A 25,621-nucleotide genomic window follows, 5' to 3' on the forward strand; every position below is an offset into this window, starting at 1 on the left:
AAGCTAGGACTTAAGTCTGGAGAATAACCCTACTGGTGATAATGAAAATATCATAGTAGTTTGATATATCAAAAAAAGCACGTACTGGGCTTGGTGCTAAGCATTCAATGTGTATTTTGTCATTTGCTTGAATTACGAGATCCTGTTCTCCTTAATTTCTCTCATATTCCTCCATTTCTATTTCCACTGTTCCTGGTCACCATCATGTCTCACCAGCATCACTGCAACACTCTCCTGACAGCCCTGCTTCTGGTCTAGACCTCTCCAATCCATTCTTCACACTGCCAGAATCAGTGGTGACCTCAGAATTTCTGTGTGAGCGTGGCTTAGGGGAGATAACCTAGTTGAAAGCAAGGCCGAGGGTGATCACTGAGGCAGTATAATACTGTAATCACAAGCATGGCTTCTGGATCCAGCCTGAATAGGTTCAAGTCCCAGCACCACTACTTACTAATTGTGTGACCTCAAATTTCCATTCCTTCTTGTGAAGATTGAGTTAAACACATTTTAAAAGACCACCTAGAACGGTGTCTGGCGCATAGGAAGCTTTAATGATATTAGCTATTGTCATTCTTGTTTTTCTGCTATGGTTATATAACAAGCACATGTTTCTAATGAAGTATATATTTTCTTGGTGGTGCTGATGGAAATGGTTGTGAGGACCAACTGTTACCCTTTGGTTAGCTACCGAGCTATTGGTAAGAATGATCACAAAACTAATCATTATACTCCTCTGCTTAAAACTTCTAGTGCCTTTCTATTTCCCTCATGATAAAAATCCACTTTTTGATGTAGCCAGCATGGCCTTCCAAAGGGGGCCTTGCCCTCTCTCTCCAGCCTTGCCTCTCCCCACACTGCCCCTGGGGTCCTGCACTCCAGTCACACTGAACCATCACAGGTCTCCCTGCCGCAGACCTACCCTCTCTAAGGAGGGGGTTTGGACAGCAGAGACACTGAACAGACACTTGGATACTCACCAACAGGAAGGGGACAGTGGAGGTTTTAGGTTTCAGTCAAAGCAGCTGAGCCCATCTTCCTTACCCCCAGGCCCACATGCTTCGCTGGCTGTGGAAGCGGAACCCTGCCGTCTGGCAGCAAGTTCCTTATCTAAGCAGAAATCACCTTGAGGTTTGTTCTGAGCTGGTATTCCCTTGGGAAACCACTCAACCTCCAGAGCCTTGGAAAGAGAGGCAGGAACTATCAGAGCAGCCAGATGAAATAATTCTTGTCTGCTGCTTATTAATTTTTTAAAAAGATGAATAAAATATTTCACATAAGGTGTTCTTACATTGCTTTGTGGTTTTTACCTCCCCAGAATAATTTCCAATAACTGCTCTCCAGGAAATTTTTAATGCAAATCTGTGTCTTCTAACCACTGCACTGGAATTCACAGTGCACATCTGTTAGACCCTCCTGACAAAAGAGCCCAGATGAAAGTCGATGCCTTTGGAGGATTTGCTCACTTAATAAACATTTATTAAGTAGTTACTATGTGAAAGACATTGTTCTGGGCAATAGGGAGAAAGTATAGAGATGACGTAAACAAAGTGCCTGCCCTCAAGGGACTTACAGTGTAACTGAGGTAAAACACACACACACACACAAATAAAACATACACAAACATACAGATGCACACACAGACACACATAACACACGACTGTAATAAGACATAATGTGGTGAGGGCTTCCGTAAAGAGAGGAACAAGTTCTCACAGGGATTTTGGGGAGGTAGGAAGTATTTAAATCTGAGAGAAATAGGGAGAATCAAAGTGCAGTTTCGTGACCAAATTTCAAAGAAAGTAAAGAGAAAGGCTTTGTTCAGAAATATATTTAGCTAATCCATGCTGCAATACAGTCTCTCTCCAGGGCAGAACCAAAAAGAAAAGTGGTTGTTTCTGCTACACCGCATGGGGTCAGGACCCAAGCATCACACTTTAGTGCTCTGGGCCAGGAGAAGGTGATTTCAGTGGCTGTAGAGCTCTGCCTTTCAGGGGAGGGACCAGCCTTGCAGCCTGGGAGTCTGCAAACACATCCATCCTACCCAAGGATGGCCTTGCTCAGTTCCTTCACATGTCTTTGCTTCAGCTGCGGCCGCTCTCTGCGGCACTTGAAAGAAATGAGGCATTTCTATTAAGACATGTTGTGTTCCTGAAAAACCTCACATTCTACAAAATCACACAATGAAGGTAACAGGGCTGATGGGAAAAAATAGGGTTAAGAGCAGATTATTCAAAGTCTATGTGACTTTGTAATTGGTCTCTAAGAGATGCAGTAATCGGTACCTGGGGAGGTAAATTGGACGGCCAAAGCAGGCAGCCCACCCAGTAGGCCCAGAAGCTGCTTTGGGGAAAATTGAAAATGCACAGAAACAATTGAGTCGGAACTCTGACTTATGGTGCCGTGAGCCAGTGAGACTGCTGTGAAGGTGAGTATGATGGGGGGAAGTGGAACCTGGGAGGTGCAAGGAACCTGAGATGTGTGTCTCTGGGGCAGGAGCCCCAAGGGCAGGTGTTCATTTAAAATTAAAAGAAAAAAAGAATGGAAAGCCACACTGAGCCCTTCCCACTGAAGTTGTCATTCTTCTCTGCTATTTCAGCTCCCCTTGCCTTGGAAAAAGTTGCATGTGAACCAATACTATTTCCATGGTAAGCCATTATTGTTCCCCTATTTTCCAACCACATATGAGCTAATTAGTGCTCTAGAAATCTATATAGCAGCAGACAGACTGTATTAACGAATTACCAAGAAATAAACTGGGATAGAGATACCTACCTCTTAAGGACAATTCTCATTGTATCAGAGGACCATGAGGGTGATAAAACAATAGCTAATTCTTATTGGTCATGTTCTGTGTGCCAGCGCTATGCATACAGAGTCTCGTTCATTCCTTACAACAATGCTACGAGGCAAGTACCACTATCTTTACCTTTTGACATGTGGGGAGACTGAGGCTTAGCTTAAGTAAATGACCAAGCTCTCGCAGCTAGAAAATGGGAGAGCCGGGTCTTAAACCCAGGGAGTCCAACTTGTGAGCCTGTGCTCCTAAGAGCCACACTTCTAGAAAAAAGTGCCATATGGCAGGAGGCTACAAGGTTGGAAGGCTCCCTTGGCCTCACCCCTGCATATCTTCTCTCGCTCCATTTCTGAAAACAAGGCCTTCCTTGATCCACTACGCCATTGTGTAGAGCACTCATCCCAGAAGACGTCAGCTGCTCTTTGTTTTATTCAAACATTAATGGTTTCTCTGTTGTCCAGTTTCAGCCTCCTTCTCAAATACTTAGAAGCTGAGAGATACCACATTCCTTCTAGATCATCAGCTTACCTCCACTTGTGTAACTGGTAAATGATGAACGCTCTGAAAATTAGATTAAGTTAGCAAACGTGGGATTAATCTGAATAAATTCTACTCTTAAATATTACAAGCAGAATATTTGAGTAAATCAGGTAAATGTTTGAATCAATCAAACATATTACTTTGTTCATAAATGAATAAAGTAACTAGGTTTATAAAGGAATGCTGAAATTGAAGACATTTATTTCAGCCTATCCAAAAAGTTTCTCTTTCTCTCTTTTTTTCCCCATAAAAGGAGAAAAGGAATTATTTTAAATACTATATGAAGCACTGGGCTTCAAGGTAAAATTATGTAACTGTTTTCTAGATATTGATTAGTACAGGTTTTAGGTTTCTGAGAAGTTTAGATTGCCATGTACTCAAGTTCTTTTTTTCCCTGAAGAATCCAGGATGTAGAGTATGTTTCCCTAACTCTAAGTGCCTCTCCTTCATCTCTTTATATTGGGAAAAGCAAGGCGAGCTTGGATCCAGGGAACCCAGACCGTGAGCATCAAGAGTGAGGAAGAAATTGGCAAAGAGGAGGCGCTATTCCTTGCAGCTTGAGAAGCGTGTGTGGAAGAGGGCGCCTCCTTTCTGGGCAGGCCTGCTCTGTCCACACTGCAGCGGTCAGCATGGCTTTGTGTTCGGGAAAGGGATTTTAGGAAACTGCGTATGAGAGACTTGGGTGCTCTCAAGGGTCAGGTTGAGGCATCCTTTCTTCTTTCAAGCTGCCACCAGGGGTCGTGACACAGGGTTGTGGGGTCCTCCAAAGCACAGGCCCCAGGATTACATCATACGTAGGCCCCAATGCCACAAAACCAGGGAGACATGACCAGCAAATAGATTTCATCTCGTACACCAACTTCTTTTGAATGATTCTTGGTGGTGGCCTAGGATATTGTGTTGGAAAAGATTGCAAGGCTGCCTCGGGGCTCAGCAAGAGAGAGGGCCACCACTGATGAGAGATTTCTAAGTGAGCATTTCCAAGTGAGCCCTATCCCTGGGTTAACAGCAACACATGAAAGGGGGTTTTAACTGACCGATCACTACGAACTACCTGAGTCTCAGGCTAATTTAATGGCAAAGTAGGGCAGTGTTAGCTGACACTCCAATGTCAGCGAACAGTCCAATGGCAGTGTTAGCTGACACTCCTCCGTGTACATTTTGGGCCCTAGGCTTTAAGAAGAACACTGATGAACATGTATATTTAGGACAGTGTTTCTCAAGCTCAGCCCTATCGACTACTTGGGCCAGATAATTCTTGGTTGTCGGGCTGTCCTGTGCATTATAGGATGCTGACAGCAACCCTGGCGTCTAGTTAGGATACCAGTAGCACCCCTGCCCCACTGGTGACAACCTAAAATGTCTCCAGATGTGCTACCCCAGTTGAGAATTGTTGATCTAGGAGTAACAGGACCACGGTGGTGATGTGATTAGAAGACAAGTCTTTTGAAGAATAGTTAGGGAAACCAGGGTAGTTTAATGTAGACAGGACTAACTGTAGTGATGAACATTCCAAAACTTGAAAGGTGCTATACGGGCCTATTCTCCACCACTCTGGAAGCAACGAAGCCAGTAGGTGAAAGTTCTAGGAGGTTAGCTTTAGATTCGCCATACAGAGAAACTTTCCAACAGAGCTTTCTGGCGCTGGCCTGAGACTGCAGTTTCCCATCACTGTGTGTGGCGTACAAGCAGGGGCTGAGTAGCCACTTAGGGAGAGAAGTGGGAAGGGAAGAGTTTCTGGTACCAAACAAGGGTTGGAGCAATTCTGAAAGTCCCTTTCAAATACAGTATTATAGTTAAATGATTCTGTAATTTGATATTCCCTGGGATTTGCTCTGGCCTTGCCGTTGCCACAGTTGCGTATTCTATATACGCCTCCTAAAACCTCTGTTAACAATGAGAGCTCATACTTACTGAGTGCCTGACCTCATTTATCTCATTTAATCCCCACAACAGCCCTATGAGGTAGGTCCTATTATCTTTGTTTTACAGGTGGGGAAACCGAGGCCTAGTATTAAGGAACTCATCCAAGGGCTCATCCCTGGGGAATTAGACTCCACTGTCCATGGCCTTCATTATTATACTCTATTTTATACAAATCCAAAGTTTTGAAAATCCCAGGGGTCAAATCTGTGTCCAGGCTCATGTTTTGTACAGTTGTAACCTATGGAAGGACAACGTGGCCAGGTTTACATAGATTGAAGGAGTCCCTCTCGCCCAGGAGCTATCTTTTGTCTGAAACTCTGAAAGGAAAACAGGAAGGGGGGATGTCAGGTGGAAAAATACAGAATGTTCATAACTAGACATCTTTCCCTAAACAATGTTGGAGTTTGCAGCGAAGCCATTCTATCTTATTCTTAAGCTGGCTCTATTTATAACCGTCCCCCTGATTGCCCACGAAGCCCACATTAGCATTTCATCAGGCGGGTGCACAAGCAGAGCGAGACAAAAGTCAATACAAGGTTGATTACTAGTCCTTTTCCTAATCATACCTGTATTTTCCGTTCCTCCTTATTCTCACCTCAGAGAAAAAAAAACATTTCCAGAAGATTCCTTCAGCAGCATAAGCGATCCCATTGTGTTTAATAACAAACACACTTCAGCCCTTTTATGAACCTCCATGGCAGCAGGGAGCTTGAATCACTGAGAATGCTGCCATTCATCCTATACCAGTGTCCAAATTAAACACTTCCACCTCCACAGGATTCTTGTAAGGGCCCAAAGAAACAAACCATGCTTTGTAACGTATAAATATTAGCTATTATATTAAAATTATAAAGGTTAATTTGAATTTTTTACCCCTTCTTAGTAGCCCCTAATTTAAACGACTTCTCATTGCTGTAAAGTTCAAACCGAGCCTAGAATTTAAGACCATCCTGAAAGGCCATGCTGTCTGTCTAACCCTTCTCCCCATCTGGAGCCCTGTGTTCCATCGGGCTGATCTCCCCGCCTAGCACATCCTTCCACCTCCTTTCTGGTTATCAAGAGCGGGTCCCGTTCAAAGCCCAGCTCAGCTCTGTCTGTCCTCTGGCGTCTCTCCTGAAGGCACAGCCCAGAGCATGCTCTCCTTTCTCTTTCCTTAACAGAGTTTAGAGAGTGGGGCAGGAAGGTGAACCCCAGAACCTGTGAGAGAGGAGGAGGGCCAGGCACTGGCGTCAGGATGGGAGGCGGAGGCAGGGGCTGGATCTGAGGCGGTCTGATGGGGAAGCACCGCGCAGGCTCCCTCCGCTAACCCTTCCTCCCCTCGGTCACCATGGTCCGGGCCTTGGGCAGACGGAGGGCCCGCAGAGCGTGAAAGATCTAAGGACTGGGCCACCTGCGCAGCTCCCTAAAGCCACATTTGACTGTCTGGCTTTTTATTCCTTGACCTGCCTTCAGGATCACGTGCTGTCACTGAAGAGATTCAGAGCACTGCCTGGGCTGTCCCTTCCCAGAATGCCTAGCCCTGCCATCAGTTTACTGTTTATTCATTAATAAAGCTGGAAACAAGTATATTGGGCACCCGCCGAGCACTTCTCTACCCAAGCACACGTACCTGTCTTAGGCAGTCTGAGGCCTCGGCGTCCTGAAATGGGACCCAAGGACATACTTGTACACTCCAAGGCTTCTATCACTCATGCTCTTTATTTCAGTAACACTAAAAAATATCCCCAGAGAAAAGCAGACCACTGTATCCTGGAAATCAGTAGGGATACGGTGTGTAGTCTTCCAAAAGCCCTACCAGGAATTCTACTGCAAATCCTCACCTGCTTGGACTCACATTCTCGTGTTTTAGCCATGGGCACAGTTCTGCAGGTGTGGCCATGGAAAGTTTTTGAGGACAGAGGTGTGGCAATCAGGCTGCCGGGCCCATTCTTTGAGGGCCTGGCCTGTCTGAGCTGCACTCATCAGCTGCCCTGGGGCTGCCCTGTGTGTCATGACAAGCCTTGGTTTCCCACACCAAGGACAGTTCTGAAACCCAGGGCAGGGGAAACACTCCCTGTCCTAGGATCTCCAGCTGTTCTCAAGTTGAACTCCTTTGTGGACCTATTACAGACGCAAAGTTTCCCTGGCCTTCCTGGAATCTGCGCCCTGCCTCTGCCCTGGAGCTGGGCTTGAACCCAGGCCTTCTGGTAATGATTTCAGATTCTGCTCTCTGTCTTTCCCCCTCTGGTCCAGCCTGAATTCTGGGACCCTGGTCTCAGCTTTCTCCTGTAGATTCATGGTTCCTGCATTCCCCTGATACTATTACATGCAATAAGGTCCTACTGTGTTCTCCTGTACCAACCCCCGACTCCCGTCCCAGACCCTTGTGGGCCACCCTAACCCACCGTGGCCCAGGGCCAGGCATTGACCCAGAGACTGGTTACAGGGCTACAATGAAACACAAGGTTTCTTTTTACCTTCTGATTAAGACTTCTACATATTCAGATACCATATTCTAGTAACAGCTTAAGATTTAAATCTCAAGTATTGATTTGAGCATTAAAAAATGAAGAAAGCATATGAATTCTGAAAGGTTAAAAAGTTTGAACACAAATAAAACCTCAAGGAGAGTTTACATAAATTTGTGGATAATTTATCCCATTTCTTGCCCCACTTCTGGCCCCCTACTTCCATGTTCCATTTGTTCTAAACTATCTTGGGCCCCTAAATAGGCCAGGCTGTTTCTTGTCTCTATGCTTTGTTCATGTTGTTTTTCCAGTTCTTGGAACATGGTAGGAACTTAATGTTTGTTGAATAAATTCTCCACTTTAGAGAATGCTTCCCCTCAGAGTGTCTAGCACATAGTACTTAAAACTTGAAGTAATGATTAAATTAAATATCAATACTGTGTTACTAAGGGAAACTAACACATTCTTAATTTTTGAGCAGCCAATTATGGGAGAAATTATCATTTATCTTCTTCTCTAAAGGGAAATATTGGGAGTTTTGGAGTGACATGTACACACTGCTATATTTAAAATAGATAACCAACAAAAACCTACTGTATAGCAAGGGAACTCTGCTCAATATTCTATAATAACCTAAATGGGAAAAGAATTTGAAGAAGAATAGATCCCAGTATACGTATAACTGAATCACCTGAAACTAACACAACATTGTTAATCAGCTATACTCCAATATAAAATAAAAGTTTTTAAAAAAGAGTAAAAGAGTAAAGAGTAAAAGTAACAAGAAAAGTATAACTATTGACACAAAGATTTAAAAAATTTAAAAAAATAGAGGAAAATAATCTTTTAAAAATTGTAGTATGTGAAATCTTGCCAGTGCTATGAGTTATAACAAAATGCCTTGGAGAGTTGGACATAGGAGAAGACCTGGTTGGCTGGGGTCACGAAGGGAACCTGGAAAATGAATTAATTGATAAAAGCTATGCTTGATTACTTGTTAAACTTGTGTCCTTTCAGTCATTCCTCTCCACATATGACTTACAAAATAGAGGCGTACCTCTAAAAGAAAACTTTACAGGGAATGAAAATTTAAATTTCCAGCAATAGTGAATATAAATATCTTTAAAAAAATCTAACTTTATAAATGCTGAATAAAACAAAACAAAGCAAAACCAGACACATATTTTTGAACACTTGGTTTTGCTGGCAAGAAAAAGGAGAGAAATGTGCAGAGGCTAAAAATGAAGGAGACACATGAATCCAGACAAGAGAGTGCTGAGCAGTGGCTATCTATGCTTCCCAGTGACCAAAAGCTTCTGTCTTAAGAGCCATGCAGAACACAGAGACAAAGCTAAGGGGCCACATAAGCTAGGGGCTCTAATTGGAGACTCACATAAGCTAGGATCCCTACTTCCCCAAAGGACAATAACCTCACTTGGTCTTGGTTCTGAGTGAAGAGAAGAAAATATTCTCCTGCGAGTGTGTATATACCAGCCAGTCATCATGCAGGTTTGAGGCCCGAATTCACAACACATCCAGCCCCAAAGAATCCTAAACCAAGAATTAAGTTTAAAGCATTCCTAGTTGGCAAAGTCCCAATGCTTAATAGAAGCAAAAGGAAATATTCTCTGAAGAAATGTACTCTCCACCAGATGAATGGATAAAGAAGATGTGGTGTATATACCCAATAAAATAAGAATGAAATAATGACCATAAGTAAGAATGAAATAATGCCACTTGCAGCAACATGGATGGATGTAGAGATTATCATACTAAGTGAAGTAAGTCAGTAAGGGAAAGACAAATATCATATGATGTCGCTTATATGCGGAATCTAAAAAATAAGAATGAACTTATTTACAAAACAGAAATAGACTCAGACATAGAAAACAAACTTATGGTTACCAGAGGGGAAAGCAGGGGGAGGGATAAATTAGGAGTTTGGGATTAAAATATACACACTACCATATATGGAGTAGATAACCAACAACGACCTACCATATAGCACAGGGAACTCTACATAATATCCTGCAATAACCTATAATGGAAAAGAATCTAAAAAAGAACATCTATATATATGTGTGTGTGTGTGTATACATAGTTTTATATATACAACTGAATAACGTTGCTGTACACCCGAAGCTAACACAACATTGTAAATCAACTATATTTCAATAAAAATTTTAGAACATAGAAAATAAAAATGATTTTCCCACCTCAAAAAAAAAAAAAAGAAAAAAAAGTACTCTCAACCCAGGGCTCAATAAATTTCAGCAAATGAAATTCCCCAAAATACAAGCTCATGATAATACAAAAAAAACCCCACTAAGTACACAGAGAAACAACTACCATGCATAAAAGCTTATAGAAACAAGCAGATTATTATTTTTTTTTTTTTGCAGTATGTGGGCCTCTCACTGTTGTGGCCTCTCCTGTTGTGGAGCACAGGCTCCGGACGCACAGGCTCAGCGGCCATGGCTCACGGGCCTAGCCGCTCTGCGGCACGTGGGATCTTTCCAGACCGGGGCACGAACCCGTGTCCCCTGCATCGGCAGGTGGACTCTCAACCACTGCGCCACCAGGGAAGCCCAAACAAGCAGATTTGGCATGAAAAGACTTTCAATATTGAAACCACTAGATACAGAGCATAAGCTAAGATTTTCAAATTTGTTAAAATAAATGAAAGAGGGAATGGAAAGCCTGAGTAAGGAAGAAGAGACTAAAAAAACTGATCAGAAAAATTTGAAAAAGAACTAGACAGAATATCTAGAAATGAAAAATAAATAATTGATTTTTAAAACTCGCTGGACAGGTTAAGTAATAGATTGGGTACAATGGGAAGAGAGAATTAGTCAATCAGAAATAAGAGTTGAAGAATTACACATGGTATAGTATAGAGAAACAGGTTAAAAATATAAAAGAGGGGGAAGAGGGGGATCAAGATGGCAAAGTAGGAGAAGCTCACCTGCCCCCACAAACATGTCAAAAACACTCTACATGTGGATAAATTCTCACAGAAAACCAGCTGGAAACTGGCAGATTTCCTATACAACCAAAGCTGCACATAAGATCCTCATGTAACTAGATAGGACAGGAGGAAAAAAAAGGCAAAATAGACTTTAAAATGAAGTTCATAAAGAAAGACAATGATGGACATTATATAATGTTAAGAGATCAATACAAGAAGAGGATATTACATTTATTAAGATATATGCACCCAAGAGAGGAGCACCTAAACCCATAAAACAAATACTAACAGACATAAAGGGAGATATTGACAGGAATACAATAATTGTAGGAGATTTTAACACCTCACTGACATCAATGGACAGATAATCCAGACAGAAAATCAATAAGGCACAGAGTTTCTAAATGACAAACAAACCAGTTCAACTTAATTGATAACTACAGGACATTACATCCAAAAACAAAACCCAGAATACACATTCTTTTCAAGTGCACACGGAACATTCTCTAGGATAGACCACATTCTAGGTCACAAAACAAGGCTCAACAAATTTAAGAGGATAGAAATTATTTCAAGCAACTTTTCTGATCTGAAATTAGATATTAACCACAGGAAAAAGAAAAACAGGAAAAGAATGAATACTTGGAGACTGAACAACATGCTACTAAAAAGCCAGTGGTTAGGGCTTCCCAGGTGGCACACTGGATAAGAATCTGTCTGCCAGTGCAGGGGACATGGGTTTGATCCCTGGTTGGGGAGGATCCTACATGCCGTGGGGCAACTGGGCCCATGCGCCACAACTACTGAGCCTGCATGCCTAGAGCTGGGCCCATGCACCACAACTACTGAGGCTACATGCCTAGAGCCCATGCTCTGCAACAAGAGAAGCCACTGCAATGAGAAGCCCGTTCACCACAACGAAGGGTAGCCCCCACTTGCCGCAACTAGAGAAAGCCCGTGTGCAGCAACGAAGACCCAACACAGCCAAAAATTTTTTAAAAATTAAAAAAAAACAGTGGCTCAATGATGCAATCAAAGAAGTCAGAAAATAACACAAGACAAAGGACAATGAAAACACCATGTAACAAAGCATATGGGATGCAGCAAAAGCAGTTCTAAGAAGGAAGTTCATAGTGATATACAAGCCTCCCTCAAGAAACAAGAAAAATCTCAAACAATCTAACCTACTACCTAAAAAAATTAGAAAAAGAAGAACAATCAAAATCCAAAGTTATCAGGAGGAAGGAAATAATGATCAGAGAGGAAATAAATAAAATAGAGATTAAAAAAACAATAGAAAAGATCAATAAAACCAAGAGATTTTTTTAAGATAAACAAAATCAACAAATCTCTAGCCAGGCTCACCAAGAAGAAAAGAGAGAAGACCCAAATAAACAAAATAATAAATGAAAGACAAGAAATAAAAACTGATACTGCAGAAATATAAAAAATCATAAGAGAATATTATGAACAGTTGTATGCAAACAAATTAGACAACTTAGAAGAAATGGACAAGTTTCTAGAAACATACAGCCTGCCGAAACTGAGGCAAGAAGAAACAGATAATTTGAACAGGTTGATCACTAGAAGTGAAATAGAATCTGTATTTTAAAAAAAAAAAAGGAAAAAGAAAAACTCCGTACAAAAAAAAGTGCAGGACTGGATGGCTTCACTGAGGAATTCTACCAAACATACAAAGAAGAACTTATATTTATTCTTCTCAAACTCTTCCAAAATACTGAAGAGGAGGGAACACTCCCAAGTTCATTCTATGAAGCCACCATCACCCTGATACCAAAATCAGATAAAGACACTACAAAAAATAAATAAATAAAATAAAATTACAGGCCAATATCTTTGATGAATACAGATGCAAAAATTCTCAGCAAAATATTAGCAGACTGAATCCAACAAGACATAAATAGAATCATACACCATGATCAAGCTGGATTTATCCCAGGGTCACAAGGATGGTTCAACTATGGAAATCAATCAATGTGATATACCACATTAACAAAAGGAAAGACCAAAACCATATGATCATCTGAATAGATGCAGAAAAAGCATCTGACAAAATTTAACATTCATTCAAGATAAAAACTCTCACCAAAGTGGGTACAGAGAGAACATATCTCAACATAATAAAAGCCATTTACATCTGTTTGTGTCATCTTTGATTTCTTTCATCTGTGTTTTATACTTTTCTGAGTACAGGTCTTTTACCTCCTTAGGTAGGCTTATTCCTAGGTATTTTATTTATTTTGTTGCAACGGTGAATGAGATAGTTTCCTTAATTTCTCTTTCTGATTTTTCATTGTCAGTGTATAAGAGTGCAAGAGATTTCTGTGCATTAATTTTATATCTTGCAACTGTACCAAATTCATTCACTGGCTCTAGTAGTTTTCTGGTGGCATCTTTAGGATTTTCTATGTATAATATCATGTCATCTGCAAACAGTGACAGTTTTACTTCTTCTTTTCCAATTTATATTCCTTTTATTTCTTTCTCTTCTCTGACTGCTGTGGCTAGGACTTCCAGAACTAACAGGACAACTACATGTAAAAGAATGAAATTAGAACACTCCCTAACACCATACACAAAAATAAACTCGAAATGGATTAAAGACCTAAATATAAGACTGGACACTGTAAAACTCTTAGAGGAAAACATAGGAAAAACACTCTTTGACATAAATCACAGCAAGATCTTTTTTGACTCACCTTTTGAGTAATGGAAATAAAAACAAAAATAAACAAATGGGACCTAATGAAACTTAAAAGCTTCTGCACAGCAAAGGAAACTATAAACTAGACGAAAAGACAACCCTAAGAATGGGAGAAAATTATTGTAAACGAATCAATGGACAAAGAACTAACCTCCAGAATATACAAACAGCTCATGCAGCTCAATATCAAGAAAACAAACAACCCAATCAAAAAATGGGCAGAAGACCTAAATAGACATTTCTCCAAAGAAGACATACAGATGGTCAACAAACACATGAAAAAATGCTCAACATCACTAATTATTAGAGAAATGCAAATCAAAACTACAATGAGGTATCACCTCACACTGGTCAGAATGGCCATCATCAAAAAATCTACAAACAGTAAATGCTGGAGAGGGTGTGTAGAAAAGGGAACCCTCTTACACTGTTGGTGGGAATGTAAATTAATACAGCCACTATGGAGAACAGTATGGAGGTTCCTTAAAAAAATAAAAATAGAATTATCATATGAGCCAGCAATCCCCCTACTGGGCATCTATGCAGAGAAAACCATAACTCAAAAAACACATGACCCTAATGTTCATTGCAGCACTATTTACCATAGCCAGGTCATGGAAGCAATCTACATGCCCATGGACAGACGAATGGATAAAGAAGATGTGGTACATATATACAATGGAATATTACTCAGTCATAAAAAGGAATGAAATTGGGTCATTTGTAGAGATGTGGATGGACCTAGAGACTGTCATACAGAGTGAAGTAAGTTAGTTAGAAAGAGAAAAACAAATATCGTACATTAATGCATATATGTGGAATCTAGAAAAATGGTACAGATGAACCAGTCTGCAAGGCAGAAATAGAGACACAGACGTAGAGAACAAACGTATGGACACCAAGGGGGGAAGGGAGGGTGGGATGAATTGGGAGACTGGGATTGACATATATACACTAACTAATACGTATAAAATAGGTAACTAATGAGAAACTGCTGTATAGCACAGGGAACTCCACTTCGCTCTACAGTAGAAACTATCACAACATTGTAAAACAACTATACCCCAATTAAAAAAAAAAGTCATTTACTACAAACCCACAGCCAACATAATACTCAACAGTGAAAAACTGACAACTTTCCTGCTAAAATCTGGAATAAGACAAGGGTGCCCACTCTCACCACTTCTATTCAACATAGTACTGGAAGTCCTAGGCACAGCAATCAGACAAGAAAAGAAATAAATGTCATCCAAATTGGAAGGGAAGAGGTAAACCTGTCACTAGTTGCAGATGTCATGATACTCTATATAGAGAACCCTAAAGTATCCACACAAAAACTATTAGAACTAATAAACGAATTCAGCAAAGTAGCAGGATAGAAGATTAACATACAGAAATCTGTTGCATTTTTTACACTAATAATGAAATATCATAAAGAGAAAGTTAAGAACAATCCTGTGTAAAATGATATCCAAAAAAAACCCTAGGAATAAACTTAACCAAGGAGGTGAAAGACTTGTATGCTGAAAACTATAAAACATTCATAAAGGAAATTGAAGATGAGTCAAAGAAATGGAAAGGTATCCCACGCTGTTGGATTGGAAGAATTAATATTGTTAAAATGGTTATAATATCCAAAGCAATCTACAGACTTAATGCAATCCCTACCAAAATACCCATGAGATTTTTCACAGACCTAGAACAAATAATCCTAAAATTTATATGGAACCGTAAAAGATCCAGAATTGCCAAAGCAATCCTGAGGAAAAAGAACAAAGCTGGAGGCATAACCATCCCAGACTTCAGACAATACTACAAAGCTACAGTAATTGAAACAATGTGGTATTACCACAAAAAATGGCATATAGATCAATGGAACAGAATAGAGAGCCCAGAAATAAACCCACACACCTATGGATAATTAAACTATGACACAAGAGGCAAGAATATACAATGGAGAAAAGACAGTCTCTTCACCAAGTGGTATAGGGAAACCTGGACAGCTACATGTAAATCAATGAAATTAGAACACTTCCTCACACCATCTACAAAAATAAGCGCAAAATGGCTTAAAGACCTAAATATAAGATACGACACCATAAAAGTCCTAGAAAACAATGTAGGCAAGACATTTTCAGACATAAATCATAGAAATATTTTCTTAGATCAGTCTCCCAAGACAAAAGAAATAAAAGCAAAAATTAACAAGTGTGCCCTAATCAAGAGCTTTTACACAGCAAAGGAAACCGTAAACAAAATGAAGACAACCTAGGAGAAAATATTTGCAAATGATGCAACCAACAAGGGGTTAATGTCCAAAATATACAAACAGCCCATACAACTCAATATCGAAAAAAGAAACAACCCAATCATAAAAAGGGCAGAAGACCTAAATAGACATTTCTCCAAAGAAAGCATACAGATGGCTAACAGGCACATGAAAAGATGCTCAACATTGCTAATTATTAGAGAAATGTAAATCAAAACCACAATGAAGTATCACCTCAGACTGGTCAAAATGGCTATCATCAAGAAGTCTACAAGTAATAAATGCTAGAGAGGGCGTGGAGAAAAGGGAACCCTCCTACACTGTTGGTGGGAATGTAAATTGGTGGAGCCACTATGGCAAACAGTATGGAGATTCCTTAAAAAACTAAAAATAGAGCTACCGTAGGAGCCAGTAATCCCACTCCTGGGTATATATCCAGAAAAGATGAAAACTCTAATTGGAAAAGATACATACATCCCATTGTTCATAGCAGCACTATTTACAATTACCAAGATATGGAAACAACACAACACAAGTGCTCATCAACAGATGGTCAGCTTAAAAAGATGTGGTATACAATAGAATATTATTCAGCCATAAAAAAGAATGAAATAGTGCCATTTGCAGCAAAATCGATGGACCTAGAGAATATTATACTTAGTGAAGTAAATCAGACAAATATTATATGATATCACTTATATCTGGAATCTAAAAAGTAATACAAATGAACTATATACAAAACAGAAATAGAGTCACAGACATAGGAAACAAACTTGTGGTTACCAAAGGGGAAATGGAAGGGGAAGAGATAAATTAGGAGTTTGGGATTAATAGATAGAAAGTACTATACATAAGATACAAAAGCAACAAGGATTTACTGTATAGCACGGGGAACTGTATTCCATATCTTTCACTTATAATGGAAAATAATCTGAAAAAATATATATATATAACTGAATCACTTTGCTGTACACCAGGAACTAACACAACATGGTAAATCAACTATACTTTAATGAAAAAAAATAGTTTTCACCACAAGAACAATAATTCTATAACTATGTATTGTGATGGATGTTAATTAGACTTGTGGAAATAATTTCTCAATACATACAAATATCAGATCTTTATGTTGTATACCTGAAACTAATATAATATTGTATGTCAATTATACCTCAATAAAAATTTAAAATATATATATATAAGAGAGGATAAGACAAATGAAAAACAAAATTTTAATATATATCATACCAGAGGTCCAGAAAGAGAGAATAGAGAATGAGAGAGAGGCAATACCTGAAGAGAAAAAGTATTTTTTTTAGTATTCATGAAAGATCCCAATCTTCAGATTCAGGAAGCTCAATGCATCTCAAGTAATGTAAATAAAAAGAAAGCTACCAGACATTTCATAGTGAAACTGTAAAAGAACAAAGACCCAAAAGGTCTTATAGGCAGTAAGAGTGAAAAGACAGATTACCTAAAAAGGAATGAAAATTAGACAAATAGCTTATATTCCAAAGTAACAAAAGAAGCCAGAAAAATGATGGAATTATATTTTCAAAGTACGAAGAGAAAAGGAAATTTGAGATATGAAGTATATCTTTAGTACCCATTAGGTATTATGGATACTGATATGATATGGAGAGCATGTGGTACCCATGATTAAGGCTTCATGCCCAATAGAGAGACTACTAGATTATGCTATAAACACATAAAAGGAAGATTTATACCTTCACCATAGGGGTAAAATCAGCATTAATGGTCATCCAGAGAATTTGTTTCAAGCATATTGAGCAACTTGGAGAAACGAGTCACAGACAAAGCTTTGCTTTCCAGGGATCAAAGCTATCAAGAACTTCAGGAGATGAACCAAAGAAAGCTGTACTGGGTCAGCATAGGGTAACTAGAAGCCCAGGCAGCAGCGGGCTATTCACAGGGCTGATAAGCTTGTCCTATGGCATCTCCCACTGCTGACCAACACACTCACAAATGGGGGCCAGAGATCAGAGTTAAGTTTCAACGAACTCAACTAGAAATTTACAATCAGGAAAACTAGATGGAAGTGTTTTTTAACTTGTGTGTGCATTTTCTGGTTTTATAGTTTAGTGCCCTTTACACTTTGAATTACATGCTGGTTGGTGAGGGCATAGGTGGGCACCTCTAACAATTTTTTTAATGCTTAGGGCATTATTTCTGAGCTCGAGGTAAGAAATATTTGAGGGCTAGGGAGGGAACTACCTTTTTCGATTGGTGCCTTTCTCCATGATGTATATAATGTCTATAGGATACTGCCTGTCACGTAGCAAATGCACTAGAAACGTTAGTTTCCCTTCCTGCTCTCGAGAGGTTAAGGCCCACGTCAAGAACCAGGGTGACGGTGGTACAAAGTATGTATTTCAAGACCAGAGGGGTGGAGGGTGGTCTTAGGGAAGGAAGACCAGAAACACTTGGGGCAGATTCTGTTAGGGACTGAGGGTCCTGCTAGGCCTGGGAGGAATGCCTCCCCAGTTTTCCTTTGGTCTAGAAACTAATTAGCTTTGCCTCTTGCTAACCCAGACAGAGATGAGAAAAGAAACCAATGCTGGTGCCCTCAAAGTTGCCACATTATCCAGTCATGTTACATGTTGACTTAGATTTCAGAAGTTAGGATAAGAAACTAGCTTTGTTCGTGTCATACTTAGATTTCAGAAGTTAGGATAAGAAACTAGCTTTGTTCGTGTCATACTTAGATTTCAGAAGTTAGGATAAGAAACTAGCTTTGTTCGTGTCATATTTACAATGTTTCTTAGTTTCCTCCCCCTTTCTAGGCATATCTTACTCAAAACAAGGACAGAAACAATTTTTCACATTTCAGTCAAATACAACAGTTCCGGTGGCCATGGAGCTGAGAATCCCATGAAGGAGCCGGGGACACGGCAGCACAGGCAGAGGCCTGAAGAAGAGACGCTGGAATGACCTGGAATACTGGCCTTTTTCCATTCGGGCAAATTTCCTCCTACCCAGAAAAAGCAACCACATTCTCCCAGAGGGCTGCCCTGAGAGTCAGAACCTAGCTGGGTTGGGAGTACCCTGGTCAGTGCCAAAGGGGCATTTAAAAAACTTTTTTATTTTATATTGGAGTATAGTTGATTAACAATGTTGTGTTAGTTTCAGGTGTACAGCAAATGATTCAGTTTATATATATGTATATATATATATGTATGTGTATATATATATATATATATATATATGAATCTATTCTTTTTCAAATTCTTTTCCCATTTACGTTATTACAGAGTATTGAGCAGAGTTCCCTGTGCCATACAGTAGGCCCTTGTTGGTTATCTATTTTAAATATAGCAGTGTGTGCATGTCAATCGAAAGGGGCATTTCTTGGACGAAATGCTGCTTCTTGCTCTGAAATGGTGTCTGGTTATGGGAGCAATCTTTCCAAAAAATGGGAACTGTGGTTTGACAATGGTTGTGTGTGTTACTTCCAGGTGAGAGAGGTCTGAAAGACATAGTTTGGATTCATAGTTATTTGAATTTCTGGGATAATTCAATGGCTCGGAGGGACACTAGGCAAAACAACGGAAATTACAACAGTCCTGTTGATCCTGAGACACACAGCCTTGGTTTGATCCTCTCAGTGTGTAAAGCGGTTTGTATCTGTTTGGACAGCCAGATGGGACATCTCTAGGGTTCTGCGGCTCAGTGGCATAAACTCCATTTGAGGACCGAACAGAATACAGCTCCCTTCTTCCCTGCCTTAACAGCATTAGAGGAGCAGCTCATTGATAGATTTTTCTGCTATTTTCCAAGCAATTTTATAATGCTATATTTTATGTTGCGACTGGGGGCTGGGAAAGTGCAATGAACTATTCATTCCAAAGGAAAAGAAAGAATTGGTAGGAGAGAGAATGAAGAGAGAGAAAAGGTAGGTATAGTGGATGGGTCCCTCACGCCCCCTCTCCACTTCTAATGTCTGGGGAAATGCTTGTCCAGATGTCCTCTGTATGGTCACTGATGTGCGGAACCAAAAGCACAGGAGTGAGACACATGTGAGTGGTCCAGGCCCCAGAACTAGCCCTGTTTCTACAGCATCGTAAGTAAGATTCAGAGAGCATGACTATTTTCACATTTGTCTGCCAAGATTTCTGGGCTTCCTTTCAAACCCTTAAAAAAGGGTCCTTTTTCTATCCACTTTAGCCAATTATACAGTATTATCCCAAACCCATAATTTAATCATTCCTCCAGGCACTGAGTAACTGGGGATAAATCAATAGCATTTGTTCTGAAGCATGAAGTTCCCAAGAAGATACCACATTCTTTCAGCTCACTTGCAAGCTACACAGACTCCTTATTCTTTTGTGTGTGGCCTTCCTCCAGGTAATGTTTGAGGGAAAATAGTGGCGATGTGTCTCAGAAGCTGTCTCCTTGCCCTCACGGTCCCCTGCACATTTCTCTGTCCGACAGCTTGTCACATTGTATTGAAATGATCTGTTTATACATTTGTGTCTTCTTTAATCTCCTCTCAATTTCTCAAGAACAGGAACTGTACCTTTATGTTTTTGTGTAATAATAGGATGTTAAATTTAAAGTTTCAGCGGAGATTTGAGATACAATAGACGCTGCACACAAAAGTGAGACACCACGTCACTCTGTAGAGTTTAAAAAGGGAATCTTTGACAAGCAGTCCCATGATTCTTAGCCACCTCAATCAGATGAAGGGCTATAAAAAGGAATCAAAGTAGAGAGAGATTTGTGATGCTATTTCTTAGGAGAAAAAAATTTTTTTCTCTGCTATGAGGACATACTCCTCTCCCTCCTCGACACACAAATACAAAGCACAAAGTTGGGGTGTGGTGGGTACACCATGGAGTACAGCCAAAGTCATACTTGTGAAATTTCATGTGGTCTAGAACAGGTCAATGAGAGAGAGAGAGAGAGAGAGAGAGAGAGAGAGAGAGAGAGAGAGAGAGAAAGAGAATGGGAGAATATGCATTTGGAGGTCAGTACTCTTTTACAAGGCAAGGACTAGGTGAGTTTGTCCAACAGGCCAGATATCCTAGAGCTGTGATAAGTTCCCACCAATAGGAATACCTGGGAGAGGGGACCTGAGCATTGAGAGTCATGTGTGAAGTGGACCTCTGGGGAACCAGGTGCTGAGGAGACATCAGGCAGCTGATGGAGAGGACAAGTTTTCATCAGAGGCTTCAGAAGTTTCAGCATGTATTTCCCTACTGAATGCACTTTAAAAGGTCAGAGGGAGATAAAAATTAAACTGTGCTTTGATTATAACCTACTAGTCATGTTGGATCAATATATCAAGTCACATATATTTCCCTAAGTGTCAGACATAGTGCCTGACTCATCCTGGGCATTTGATAAATGCCGAACGGAGCTAACTGCTTTTAGCACATACTCTTCTATGAATCAAAATATGTCCACGAGGCAGCCCAAATGAATGGCAGCCCATATTTTTATTTCAGGGTTGTGTCTACTTAAATTACACTTCAGGGAAGATTTTAAGGAAACACTTAAAATTAGCTACTAAATATACATTTAGAAATAAGCTCTTAATTATTATACATAAATATTGTCAAGCTCCAGAGACACGCTCCTATCGTAACCTATACAAAGCCCAAACATCTCATGGTTTGGTTTTTGACAATGTTACGGTCAAAGAAATATCAATCCAATAGAAAAGTTTGACTGAAACCGATGGACATCTAGGAAAGCATCCGAAGGTATTACATGGATAATGCACAGAAAAACTAAAAAAAAAAAAAAAAAAAAAAAAATCCTCTTTCCCAACTTCTGTTATTAGAACAGAAAATTCCCTTCTCAAAAATTTCCCCAAACTCCCTCTGAAATTCATTCCCTGTCTCTTCTCCCTCCTGGCCTCAAATCTATTCTCAGCATTATCCTCTTCCCTTTCTCTTATACCCTTTTCAGACTTCTCAGCATGTTTTTTTTAAATTAATTAATTAATTTATTTTTGGCTGCATTGGGCCTTTGTTGCTGCGCACGGGCCTTCTCTAGTTGCAGCGAGTGGGGGCTACTCTTCGTTGCGGCACGCGGACTTTTCACTGCAGTGGCTTGTCTTGTTGTGGAGCACAGGCTCTAGGCGCGCGGGCTTCAGTAGTTGTGGCTCACGGGCCCTAGAGCGCAGGCTCAGTAGTTGTGGCACACGGGCTTAGCTGCTCCGCGGCATGTGGGATCTTCCCCAACCAGGGCTCAAACCCGTGTCCCCTGCATTGACAGGCAGATTCTTAACTACTGTGCCACCAGGGAAGTGCTCTCTACCTGGCTTACTCCATTGAATTCATACTTATGAGTGGGAGGGTGAGGAGACTTAGCAGAAAACACCAAGATTTTCCTGAGGAGTTGGGCAGAGAAAGAAGAGGCTGTGAACTTCATTTTCCTCTCCATAAAAGGGAGACTTGCCAAAGAACAGCTTTAGGAGTAAGAATACAGTAATAAACTATAATGGAAATGAATCTGAAATACGTATATGACTGAATCACTTTGCTGTATACTAGAAGCTAACACATTGTAAATCAACTATACTTCAATACACCAAAACAAACAAGAACAAAACCCCCAAACACCTGGCCTCTGTTTTACTACCTCTGGGGCTTTCTCCACCTCACAATAACTCATCTTTAGCTTGATAATGAAGTGAAACCTTATAAGAAATGTATTTCTTTGGTTTTGTTTGTGATTAAGATGTATAGTGTAATATTTTATCTCATTAGTCACTGATACCTGGGTGTAAATGAATGTCTTAGTTTCTTTACTGAGAGCAGGGTTGGATGGTAAATTAAGGGAGAGGAAGCTAAGACATAAGAAAGAAAATCTCAATAATGGGGAAAAGTGGGAACATTGGATACAAAATTTGCCATTTTCTTTTTCAAAATGTTGGCAGGGTTAGTTCTGGTCCTGGAGGAAGGCTTATGTAGGAATTATTATTTTGGGGATTCTAGCTGGCTGGTAGGGGTGTGAGTTGGAGCAAACTTTAGGGTGGCGATAGGAGGACAATTTGGCCACATGTATCAGCAGGTTTCAAGGTGCATAGTGAGCCTTGATCCAGTGATTCTACTTCTAGGAGTTCATTGGAAAGAACCAACAGGATGTATTTCCAAGGATGTTAACTATAGCATTGATTGAAATTAAGATAATAGTTGTGAGCAAATAACTGGAAGCACCTACATGTCCAAGAATCGGGAACTGAGTGAGTAAATTAAGGTTCATCATGAGAGGCAATACTACGCAGGTGTAAAGAATCACATCATAAGAGAATGTTTACTTATATGAGAAATGTTCACAAAATGGGTAAGTAGAAAGTAGTTTCTAAAATAATATGTACCGTATGCTACCGTTTATTATATCTAAATACAGAGAAAAAAGACTGGAAGGATACATTGAAGGTGGTTATCTCCAGGTTCAGGATGATACAGATTTAGACATTTTTTCTTTTGTGCTTTTCTGTATTTTCCAAATTCTCCCCACTAACCCCACATTACTTCTGTAAAACAAATAAGGAGAACATATTTTTAAAAAGAAAGCATTGCTCCAGTTTTTCTAGGTTTGACCTGACTCTCTTTGAGAAGGTGGGTGAACAGGCATATTTCAGTTAGATGCTCCCACAAAGTTGTTAACTTACAACGATTTCCTAGGCCAATGGTTTGTACTTTCTGTAGAACTCCCATGGGAAGAGCCAGGACCCAGTGAGTGTGTGCTAGAAGTTACCCATAACCTGTTTTTCTTCCTTTAAGTTAGCAGACGTGTTCTTCATAACTCCATAGGCTGTTCACAAGGGGCCCGAGGTGATGATTGGAGAACAGCCTCAGTGTGGGGGACCCAGGTGAACAGCACCAGGAGCCCCAGATAAACTGAGCACTTCCTTCACCATTCAACACCTTTTGGGGATGCTGATGAAAGCCACCATCCTGTGCCTTGCTTCTTTACAATTTTGCCTTAAGGGTAGAAAACTGGGAAGCTAGCAGGATCCTCTACACGTATTAAACAGATTCTCTTGTGGGTCCCACACTTTCTGCCTCAGAACATTAGCACTTACATTCAGATAACACACTTATTAGAGTAAATGGAATAAGTTGGGGTCATTATTAGTGAAAGTATAATTACTTATTTGCTGGATCTGCAAAAGTCAAGCATTTCATAGTACTTTGCCTATGAGAAATGTCAACCTAGAATATGAGAAAACAACCAGATTTATCTTTTTTTCAAAGTTTTGGTCATGTTCAAAAGCTTTCAAGGTTTTAGTCTTCTCCTACAGTTTAAGCACAGAAGTTTTGGGGGGATCTCTTTAAGGGGAAAAAAATTCTTCTAGCGTTCCAAAAGAACCAAGATCTTGATAGCTTTGTAATATCAAAACACTTCTTTCTCATACCAATAGTCCTCTCTGCTAACACTTCAGAGTTTTACTTCTAAAGGTTTTCAAAGAAAGGCAGTGGAAACTGGCATTTGGGGTTTTGTCACTGGGACTCCTGGGAAGCTGGGCTCCTGGGCTCTTGATAAAGTGCAGCTACCAAGACCTTGGCCGTAAGGGGAAGTTGCCTTGTAAGATTCACCTTGCACCAGCCTAGCCACCTGACTTCCCCAGCTGCTCCACACACTTAATCATAGTATCAAAAATAAAATAACTTTTTTCTAGACTAGAAAAGGGCATAGACTTTGGAGGCAGATAGATCTAGACTCTATTTTTTATTCCCTTTGCTTACATTGTACTAAACAGTTGTGATAATGGATAAGCAGTGAGATTGACAATCCCTGGGAGAAAAGTATCAGTAAGGGGCACCATGGGCCCAGCAGAGTCTGACCATTAAGCAGTGGATCCTGACCTCACCATCTCTTCCTGCCATTTGAAAATCATTCTCAAAAATGATTTGAGTGGTGACCTAAATGGGAAGGAAATCCAAAAAAGAGAGGATATATATATATAGAGAGAGAGAGAGAGAGCGAGCTGATTCACTTCGCTGTACAGTATAAACTGACACAACATTGTAAAACAATTATACCCCAATTAAGAAAAAGGATTTGATTTCATCTGCTGGTTTTGCCATCTTCTAATCATTCTCCCAAACATCCCCATTCACTTTCTCATGTCACTCTATGCCTTGATTTGCTCAGCTGCAAAGTGGGAAGATAAAACCCACCTTATTCAGTTGTTGAGGAGATTAAATCCAGCTCATGCTCATCTCTGCAGCTACCACTCTGCTTTCCTCTTCCCATCCCCGCCCCCCCCCCCATAGGTCTTGCCCTTTGCCTGGATATTCTCCTCACTTCTCCTTGCTTGGCTAACTCCCACTCAGAAACCACCTCCTCCAGGAAATCTCTGGAATGACCCACCACAAATCACCACCACCACGACTGGGTTAGACGTTGATTCCAAAGCATTCTGCAACTGGCCTGTGGTGGCACTGAGCATACAGTATTGTAACTGTGTGTTTATCTATCCGTCTCCCCTTCTCGTCTGTACTCTAAATGATGGTGGGCCCTATACCTTGTACCTGACTGTAATCCTAGGATCTATGGTGCCAGGTACAAAGTAGATGATCAGTAAAAATTTGTTTAATTAATCAATAATGTACGCAGAGCTTGCAGAAGTGTACTGGCACACGGGAGGAACCCAACATTGGAGGCCATGATTATGAGGCTGTGGGACTGTGAGGTGATCCCATAAGAAGGCCAGCCCCAGAACTGACATAAATTGTTGGCCAAGAGATCCAAATGTCGGGCTACATCCCTAATACAGACAGACTCTCTGGAAGCTGAACCTGAAGGGAAATGAACAATTGGACATAAAGGACCATTGCTTTTTAATATTTCTGCCTATTTTAATGGGTGTATGGGTCTTGGCTCTTTTTAAAAGTTATATTTCTCCAATGGGCAAGGCAGCTTCTCAATGAAAGATGTAGACATGTCAGGTATTGCAAGAGAGCTATGTGTT

General features: G+C 40.3%; 1 long non-coding RNA gene across 1 annotated transcript in view; it reads right to left on the reverse strand.

Annotated features, from left to right (window-relative positions):
- Nucleotides 1–25,621, reverse strand: part of LOC132422274 (uncharacterized) — a 61,377-nt gene that overhangs the window by 5,421 nt on the left and 30,335 nt on the right. The window lies entirely within an intron of this gene.

This window comes from Delphinus delphis, chromosome 1, assembly GCF_949987515.2.
Source record: "Delphinus delphis chromosome 1, mDelDel1.2, whole genome shotgun sequence".
Lineage (NCBI taxonomy): Eukaryota > Metazoa > Chordata > Mammalia > Artiodactyla > Delphinidae > Delphinus > Delphinus delphis.